We start from the raw sequence: 9,372 nt of genomic DNA, 5'->3' as shown, positions 1-9,372 counted from the left end.
TGAAAGAAATGGGGAAAAAACTTTCTGTTAGAATTTACAGGATAAAACTACTCAAACCAACAAAACCACTTATTTCTGGAAATTTCATCAAAGTTATAGTGCAACTGAAGTGGTGGAGGGAAAGTAAAGGCTGTAGCCAAAGCACGGTGATTGCTCTGTTGCTGAGTTGTGTCTTATTTTGGGTGGTGATACAGGATACTCATGGACATCAATAAATGCTGCATATTGCTTACATTAGGTTTGAAATATTATTTAAAGAACTTGAGAGAACAAATGGCTACCAAATGGAAGATGGTTGTTCATTGGTAGGATTTGAAAGTGGGTTTAAAATCCATAACAGAAATTAACATATGTGCTCTGTACACTTGGTTTTCTACGCTGGTTGTGAACGCCCTTGCAAAGCTGTGTAAGGACATCACTATACAAGTTAGGGGTTAAATAACTTTCTTATTATTGTTAATCTAATTTCCACTTGAACTTAAGCCCTTTCACCTCCCTATTCCTGGGGGGAATTAAATATTTTTACCATAATTGAACTGTAGCTTAATTTCTTTAGGTACACAGTAAGCCAATGATCTCTGGAGAATGTTCTTCTGTTCTAAGAGGCTTATGAACAGAGGAAAGTATTAAATAATTACACAACTTCCAGATATTTAGGACTTCAGTGAGATCACCTGACAGTTGAGGCTTTTTTTTTTTTTTAATCTGAAATTGAATTAATTCAGAGTCTTTGGTTGTTCCTAAAGTATCCCATGCTTTTAAAAATTATCTGTTTCTTTTCTCACCTTGCAGCACAGAGGCTTACATAGTCCTCCACCAAACAAAAACTATTAGAAAAGTACCTAAACTGTATGTGATTTTCTAGAGCTAAAATGGTTTTGGACAGCAAAGGATTTTACATAACTCATACCAGAATTATTTTTATTGCATCCACATCGGCATAAATGGCTGCACCTGTGGCACTGTCCCAGCAGTCCCTGGGATGTCACTTGTCGCACCCCCCAGACAGGTCTGGGAACACCAGAAAATAAATCTTTGAATATGAGCACCTCCTGCAGCCTTTCCAGCTGGCTGGCCTCACCTCAGGCAACTCTCCACTTGCAAAATGGGAAAAGTGGTCAAAAATGGATCCTGCACATTCAATAATCTGCCTTGTCATGCGATTGCTCCCATGATGTTGCACCTTGGTGTGATGCCATAGAGCAGCCACATTTTTGCCTCATCAGAGCATCCTTTTGGGCTGGTGCTCTGGCAGAGGCTTTATCAGTGCCTGCAGAYGGAGAGGAGCAGGCACTGAGGACAGGAGCTGGAGCACAGGGTGCTCGAGCTCAGCCAGCTATCCCTGGGGAGTTTCTTGATCTCTGTGCAGTTTGTGATGTGACAGTGGTGGGATTCCTRCTCCTCATCCTCCTGGAGCTCATGYKCAGAGGTTTCAGTGCAGAGCTTTCAGTTTGCTCTGCAAAGTGCTGGAGGGATRGTAAAATCCAGGGGTGCCACCTTGTATGTATCAGCACATCCTGCAGAGACRTGAGGGTGATGACAGGGCTGTCCTGTTCCACAACCCAAAATCCCCCTGCTGTGTAGGGCTGYGCTCCAGGGACCTCTTCCCGAGGCATCAGGTACATGGTCATGCCATGTAAACATGAYCCAGACCAGCAAAAACAGGTCTGGCTGCTCATGAAGCATCTTTATTGCTGCATGCCTGAATAATAATAAAATCCGAGTGCATTGTACAGGACTGTAAGTCAAAATTAGGACTGTGTGAAGAAAGAAAAGCTTTTTAATTATGGTCATCTTAAAATCCAAATAAGTGAGGTGAGGGAAAAGATGGCTTTCGCTATCTACTCTCAGAAAAAGTAGGGAGCAACATATATAAGGTGCCCCAAAATAAAAAGGAKAGTAGATATAAAGTTGTTTAGCAATAATTTTCACAAAACCTTTTCTGAAAAAGGTTTTTGCAGAACCTTTCTCAGGAAAAAACAAATCACAGCTATATTCATAGCCCARATTTTATTTAGTTCCTCACTATTCCAGCATGACTATAGTCCTGGCTGCTCTTAGCAAAGTTAGGAAATGAGTTAGCTTCAATATTAATATAGTGAGCTACATTTGCAAAGGCAATCAAGAGCTTTACACTGTGTTCTGAGGTACCGGAATTCAATTCACARGATTTGCCAAAGCTCTATTTTTATTTTGTCTTCATCTGATGTTATCAAGGTTGTTCATGTTCCAAAAATGGATGAGTTTAGCAATAGTTAGCAGTTGGTAATAGGAGTCAAGAAGACCGAGGCTTTTAACACATTCAGAATGTTTAATTTCCCCTCCATCTGATGATAATAACTTAACATGTAAAAAGAAAATAACACAGAATTATGTGGATTTTAAAAAGCCTCCCACGCACCTTATGGAATTAAAATACTGTGTGGGCCTGGAACCACGAGTATGTTCACTAAGTATGATCTCCAGAAGCATGTTATATTTGAGAAAAAAAAATTAAATGAAAAATTAATTGTTGCTGTTTTATCCAAACACTTCACTTCCCTAACATTTTGCTATGCCCATTAGGTAATCACACCATTTATGTCTAACTAAAATTTCTCCTTAGGGTGGTATCTGTAAAATTTAAATATCTGCTCATTCATTTGGGGCGTTTCTATAATTGGAACACAACATTGCAGCACTTCTTGAAGCATGTCCAAGGAAAGGTCAGATTCTGCTGAAATCTTTACTTCTCTGAAGGTTTTTCACGCCGAAATGTCTTTAAGGGTAGAGTCAGCTGTGTTTTTCTGTAAGGCTGGGTGGTTTTGGTAGTGGCAAGAGGAGCTGGTTTGGAAGGCTTGGCACTGCACCAAGATGTGCAGTGTGCTTTGCAGAGTCACAGAACAGCCTGACGCAGGAGACGTACCGGAGATAAGTGTGGGAAACCCTATCTGCTTCATCATCCCAGGGGATGTGGAAAGCGGGGAAACAGGAGCCAAACCCTTCTCGGAGATGTTTCGAGGAAGCAGTGTCATGAATATGTACTATAAATGCTTTCTGTGAGCTTTTATTTAATTTTTTTTTTTTTTAATGCACAGGGGATGGGACTCAAAAATTGTTAAAGCAAGGTAGGATGGCCACAGCTTTAGTCTGTCCAGGGGTGCATATGTTAGGGTGTTTTATTAACAATTAGCCTTTATAAATTTACCTAGCAAAAATCCAAGATGACCATGGAAAATCATTCCTTTTAACGGCACTGAGCAGTGCTGTAAATGAGAGCAGCACATATTACGGTATAACACAGCCATGGTAGCAAATAATCCCGTTCTGATTGTTGTGACAGGCATTTTAGTTTCTAAGAGTTAGATTGGGTTAGAAACATGAGGAGGAGAAATGAAACTGAGGGAGGGAGTCCTGATTTCCTACTGCCACTCATCTTAAAATGCTGCCCATTACTCAGCAGAGCAAGTGCTCCAAATCCAGAGTCTCTGCTGTTCCCAGAGCCCCACACAGATGCTGAACATGCCTGCATTGTTTGTAAATGCTCTTTGTGGTGTCCCTGCAGTGAGGGTATCACAATATGAAAAGTATAACATTCATGTCAAAATGTGCTCGTTTTCTGGACCAAAAGGGCAGTGCTGCTCACAGCGAACCCTTTGGAAATTTGAGTTTGTCTGGAAATGACATTGTAGTTGGTAGAGATTAGAAATAAAATAGAACRTGGGGGATTTAGGAAATATAATTTAGGTTCAAGAGTCAGTATGGTGATGCAGAATTATATGGCAAAGATGTACATACAAAATACAAATACATCCAAACCAGATTTTTCACATAGTGGTGGTAGCTTGTTGTATAGATCCTTCATGACACAGATAGACTACAGCTAAGAATTAAATTTCAAAGAAATTTAGCAATCCTGTTTTTGTAGTAGGTACACTTTGACAGGTTTCATTCATAAACCTCATATACCAACAGGATTTAACAAGGTATTATTACAGAAGCACTAAAAAGATACGACAACTGTGAGGAGGTCTTTGCCAGAAAACATTTCCTGAAGAAGACAGTCATGCACAGCAAACCAGAAATATGCTATTTTTAAAAGGATTTGTATATAGAAAGCATCTTCAGGAAGAAGACATGGAATGTTATCTTCCTTAGGTATATGCCTGTTAAGATTTTTATCTTGTACTGCAATCTAATGCTGGACCATGTAAGAGGGGYTTTGCACATTCCTTTCTCATTTCTGTTAGGAAATTAAATCCTGATAAGGTTCTATATGATGTCTCTTATCACTCTGTGGAGTAGCAATTTAAAGACCAGAAACACATATGGTTTTTCATCTTTATGATCCAATTTTGACCACTGGAGCTTGTTTCCTGCTGCTGTTTTCACGAGGACAGAAAATGCTTTGTCCAAAATCYACTTAATTCACCGCTGGCCTTCAGTTTGAGGAATGTTCTGTTAAATCCAAAATACAGGGTTGCAATATTGAGCAAAAATTGCCTTCCTGCTAATAAATTAATACAAATAGTATTTGGTTTTCTCTCTTTTCTCTTCCTGCTAATAAATTAATACAAATAGTATTTGGTTCTCTCTCATACAAATAGTATTTGGTTTTTCTTTCTCGTTAGTTCCTCATATGAGGGGTGAGTAAACTGCAGATGAGAAATGACAAGAAAAGATACTTTGCAAAATGAAGCATCAGTTACAGTCGAAGAATTGACTGTGCTGGAATTCAGGCAATGAGAAGAGCAAATTGAGGAATCTGGTGCTGCTAAGAAGGACAGGATAGGCTTGCCAGCCGCGAGGGGAGAGTGCAGGGGCAGCCTGGAGTGCAGTGTCAGCCCTCACCAGAGAACCTCCGCCAGTGGAAAGCCAGAAAGGTGAAGGAGAGTGTCAAGGAGCAGCAGCACAGAGCCAGAYGTGTGCCCTGCATCCTTATACTCAATCTCATTTCTGCACAAGCATTCCCTGAACATTATTCTTATTCTCAAAGTCCCTCGGTGAGACAATTTTGTTACAGCCCCTGCTTTTCAACCTTTATGGTGTTATTACAAAACTAATCCATGTTTTGCTTTCTGAAAATAACATGGAGGATATAATGGAGATGAATATCCAATCAAAAAMCTGAAATTGCTGTCTTTAAGGGTTGATCTTTAAATATAATCTGCCTGCAAGTAGATTGCGCTTTTGGTCATTTGGATACAAATGCACTTTTATAAGAGAATTATTCGCTCTGGAAAGTGAGCAGAGGGAATTTAGAGAAGATCTACAAAAATAACTAGGAAGCTCAAGGAATCAATTTATGTTCAAGCATTAMAGTAATGACAATAAAGCTTTACCARCAGAAGCTACAGAGACTTCAGTGTCTCACAGTAAAGCATAAGTATTTATAAAGAGGGAGAGAAAAGCCTRAAGATTGTTTTATTTCTATGTTAGGTCAAATAATTGATGGGGATTTCCAGATTACAAAAAGGTAGCACCAAAACCATTTTAAAGCAGCAAAGTTAGGCATCATGAGGCGGGGAGGGACAGTCCTGGCAGTGGTTGAGTCTACCAGCCTCAGGCTTAMTGAATACCAGGTACAAATTCCAAGATGGGCTTCAAAACAAGTAGGGTTGAGTAATTTTTTGTTGTTTTATGTATTTTGCTGTTTAGGTGGTTTTTTTGGTTGATTGTTGTTTTGTTGGGTTTTTTTTCTTGCTTTCAAACTGACTCAAGATAAGCAAGTTTAAACACAATCTCATTCCTTCCAGAGTTGTGAGAATTTGAGTACAGATTTTTTTTTTCTTTCTGCATGGTTTTTTTGTTTGGCTGTTTTTTACAGTAAATGCATTTTCCTGTAAAAACTGCAGCACATGGGTTCCCAGGGAATAGTTCAGCTTTGTTTTGACTTTTAAAACATTTYATACTTTCTTTTCCTCTTAACTTCAGGCATTTAGAATGCATTAGGGTTACTGGTTCTATKGGGAATGCTGATGTTAAGGTTAGTTCAAGGGTAATTTAATGTATTTAGAAGATGTCAGTACTGAAATTCTGTAAAAGCAAATATGCATTATTTTGAGTGTAGGTCTAGATAAGAGATATCTTGTATTAAATTCACGTTTGTGTGGAGAAAACATAATAGGCAGTTTCAGAAATATGCCAAGTGACATTGGAGTGTACCTAGCAATAGTGAAAGTAGAAAATTAACTATCTAAATATTCATCTAAATCTGTCTATCTATATCTATCTATTTTTCATCTATCTATCTATCTATCTATCTATCTATCTATCTATCTATCTATCTATCTATCTATCTATCTATCCATCCATCCATCCATCCATCCATCCATCCATCCATATATTGCATCATGATTATGGAAAGAAGGAAGTAGAAAATAATCTTCAAAAATTGGGAAAGATTTATCTCTGATGAGCCTTACCATGTAATTGCTGATGTAAAAGACCAAATGAATACAGCTGCAGAGCAGAAAAATCATGGGACTAAATTTTTTCCACTCCAATAATAAATAAATTATGTCAGAGAGCTCATTATTTTAATTAAATTAATGTATAGTCAGTAATAGCAATGATACTTCATCCCCCAGTCTCCTAGAGAAGCAGGATTGTTAATTCAGGGCTCAGCAATCCARGAGCAACACAACTCCAAGGCACCTCAAAAATTGGGTGAAGAAGCAGCTGCTCACATTGCTGTTTGGACACGGATTTGTAGCTCACCCATGGCAGTTGTCTGGATGTTGCTGTTAACAGTATCTTGCCTTGTCTTCTGATCACAYACGTCTTACAGACACTTAAGGAAATGTACATTTGGTAAAACTCAGCATGATTTATATAGCTTGAAGTAATGAGTAAGTCCTTAATTAAATGAATTATGTAGACATTTTTTAATTGTCCAAATGTCAAGCCAGATTACACTGGGCTTTGGAAATCCTCCCTATTTTTAGAGCAATACTGGTTTTGTTTTTTAGCATGATTCTTTTTCATGCTGGTAAKCTATAATGTACTCCAGCTATTTTGATATGGTTATCTTTAATTAGGCACATAACTTATTAATRTGTTGAAAGTTGGATTAAATTCTTTTGATGGTATTTCAACATGCCTATTTGTAATTATATTCTTTTGCTACAGCAGACAAACTGGTAAGTCCTGAGTTATTAGGGGGGGGAAAAAAAACCTGTTTTAATGAACAAACAGGGCCTTTCAGAGTGTGAACTGASAGTGTCAAGCATCACTCAGAAGGGCCATAATAAGCACTTTATTACTGGACTGCACATATCTACTGGTACTGAAACCATAATTAATAAAAGCTGTGTGGTTTTAAAATAATTTTAAATATTAGAAATATCCTTCCCCAGTGTGTGCCTAATGATGTTCTGTGTTTTGATATTGTCACAAGTGCCCTGTGAAAGCGAACCAGTTAATGCTTGAAGTGATTTATCGTGCCTTAAACTGGGAGGCCGTGACCATAAATATTGTAAAGGGCTTTGATTCTCAGATGATGCCAAACATTCCCCTTTTGAAAAATGGATCTCRCTGAAACGTGTAACGTTGGGAAAGYAAACATGACGTTTTTAATTTAATTCCCATTCTTTGCTGTGACAATTACAGATCACATGAAAAAGGAAGCCATCATAGCATGTCATATACTGAACTCGATGAAATRTATTACAGGATGAATCTCTGGAGRGTTTTTTCCTCCAGTGGGTCTCTAATTTATACTTGCTCATTCAGGAATAAATAGTGCTATTTTCTGACCTGTCATCTGTCTCACCTCAACTCTCCTCAGCTTTAACACAGAGAAAATGAAGTCATTGAACTGAATGCTAAAGCAGCAAGCTGTGTAAAGATTAATTTTACAGTCCAGCCCTTAAAAATTTCAGAAACTTTTCTATTTGTCCTTTCATGACAGTGACAGCAGATTTCCAGTGCAGCACATGTACACACAGGGCAGGTACTGAGGTGTAGAGGGACACACAKAATGACTGAACGAGGACATAAATGAGTGAATACTGGTGCTGTTCTGAGTTCTGCTACCAGTCCTGAACTTCTTGATCTCATTACCACCACCCAGTGGAAAAGCTTGGAGCTAATGTCGATTCCTGGTGTGAACTTCAGGACTTCTTCCCACGGAAAKACCTACTGCTTCAGCCCAAGCTCACTCAGGTGAAGGTTCTATTTGACAATGGAAGACTTTTGATCAATTCTTTAGACTCCAGATTTTTTAACTCTGGAAAAAAATTATGTGGATGTCAGCAGGGAAAATAATCTGTTTGTGATAAATGGCCACAAATCATCTGCTATCCTAGATCCCAAAGTTTACCATTTTCCTAGTTATTTTTTGAATTTCCTTTTATCAGGTTTTCCTTTAATGCTCTGTTGATTTTAGTGAAAAACTTCATTTTGCAGGTATCTTGGAAACATATTTTTTAACAAAGCAAATTTTAACTGGATAAAATTAATTTTAAGATGATCAATTGGTAAAAATGAAAACTTGGTGCTTGTTACGTAGTCAACTCCCTTTCCAGGAAAGTACCAAAACCAGAATGGCCTCTTGAAATCTCTCTAGATATTGTTTATGGAGTTAAGGTGTAGTTTGCTTTAACGTAGCCCCAGTTAAGTACCTTTCCTGCTGGGTTTTAGTGAGTTTGGATGGTGGCTTGATGGATGTGCACCATTCTGCAGTCTTTTGGCTTTTGGTTTTTGATATATGGGAGGGGCTTTTTTTTGCTGGGATTTTTGTGTTGTCACTGAAAGGTTGTTCCTTACATTTTTCTAGATTTTGAGAGAAATGAAACTGAAATGGATTTTATGTAGCAGTCAGTTGGGAAAAGTCATGGAATAGTTTGGATTGGAAGGGGTCTTAAAGACCAATTAAAAAAGACCATAAAAAAACCCAAAAAATCACCTAAAGTCTCCCACATGCAGGTASACCTTCCACTAGAAATGGAGGCATTGCCTTGAGATTATAAAATCCAACTTTTTTTCTTATGATTTTTGATATTTTCAGTTATTCTCTTTGAGTTTGACTTGGAGGTTTGGTTTGAACGAATATTGGGAAACTACAATTCCATGACAGACTGTTTCAGAGATTCATTTTCCAGTTGCTTGCTCCATTTGCTTTTCACATAGAGCCACTCTATTTGATAAAGAATTTGCTTCTAARGCAATGTTTAACGTAGCAGAGTGCATTGCATTTTCAGTGCTTCAAATGGGCAAAAGAGTGGCTTTTGCAGATGGTCCTTCACCTTGGCTTGGACCATCAGGTGTTTTCTGGCRTTTGTAAAAATCTTCTGCTGTTTAATATATGACAGTACATGAGTTACTTGTTGGTGTCACCTCTTATTCAGCATGTCATTTGCAATTTTATTTTAAATTTTTATTTGTCTGGGG

The sequence above is a fragment of the Malurus melanocephalus genome, unplaced genomic scaffold (assembly GCF_030028575.1).
Source record: "Malurus melanocephalus ecotype Western Australia unplaced genomic scaffold, MMel_1.1 scaffold_20, whole genome shotgun sequence".
Lineage (NCBI taxonomy): Eukaryota > Metazoa > Chordata > Aves > Passeriformes > Maluridae > Malurus > Malurus melanocephalus.
The sequence above is the reverse complement of the archived record's forward strand: the minus strand, read 5'-3'. Positions refer to the sequence as shown.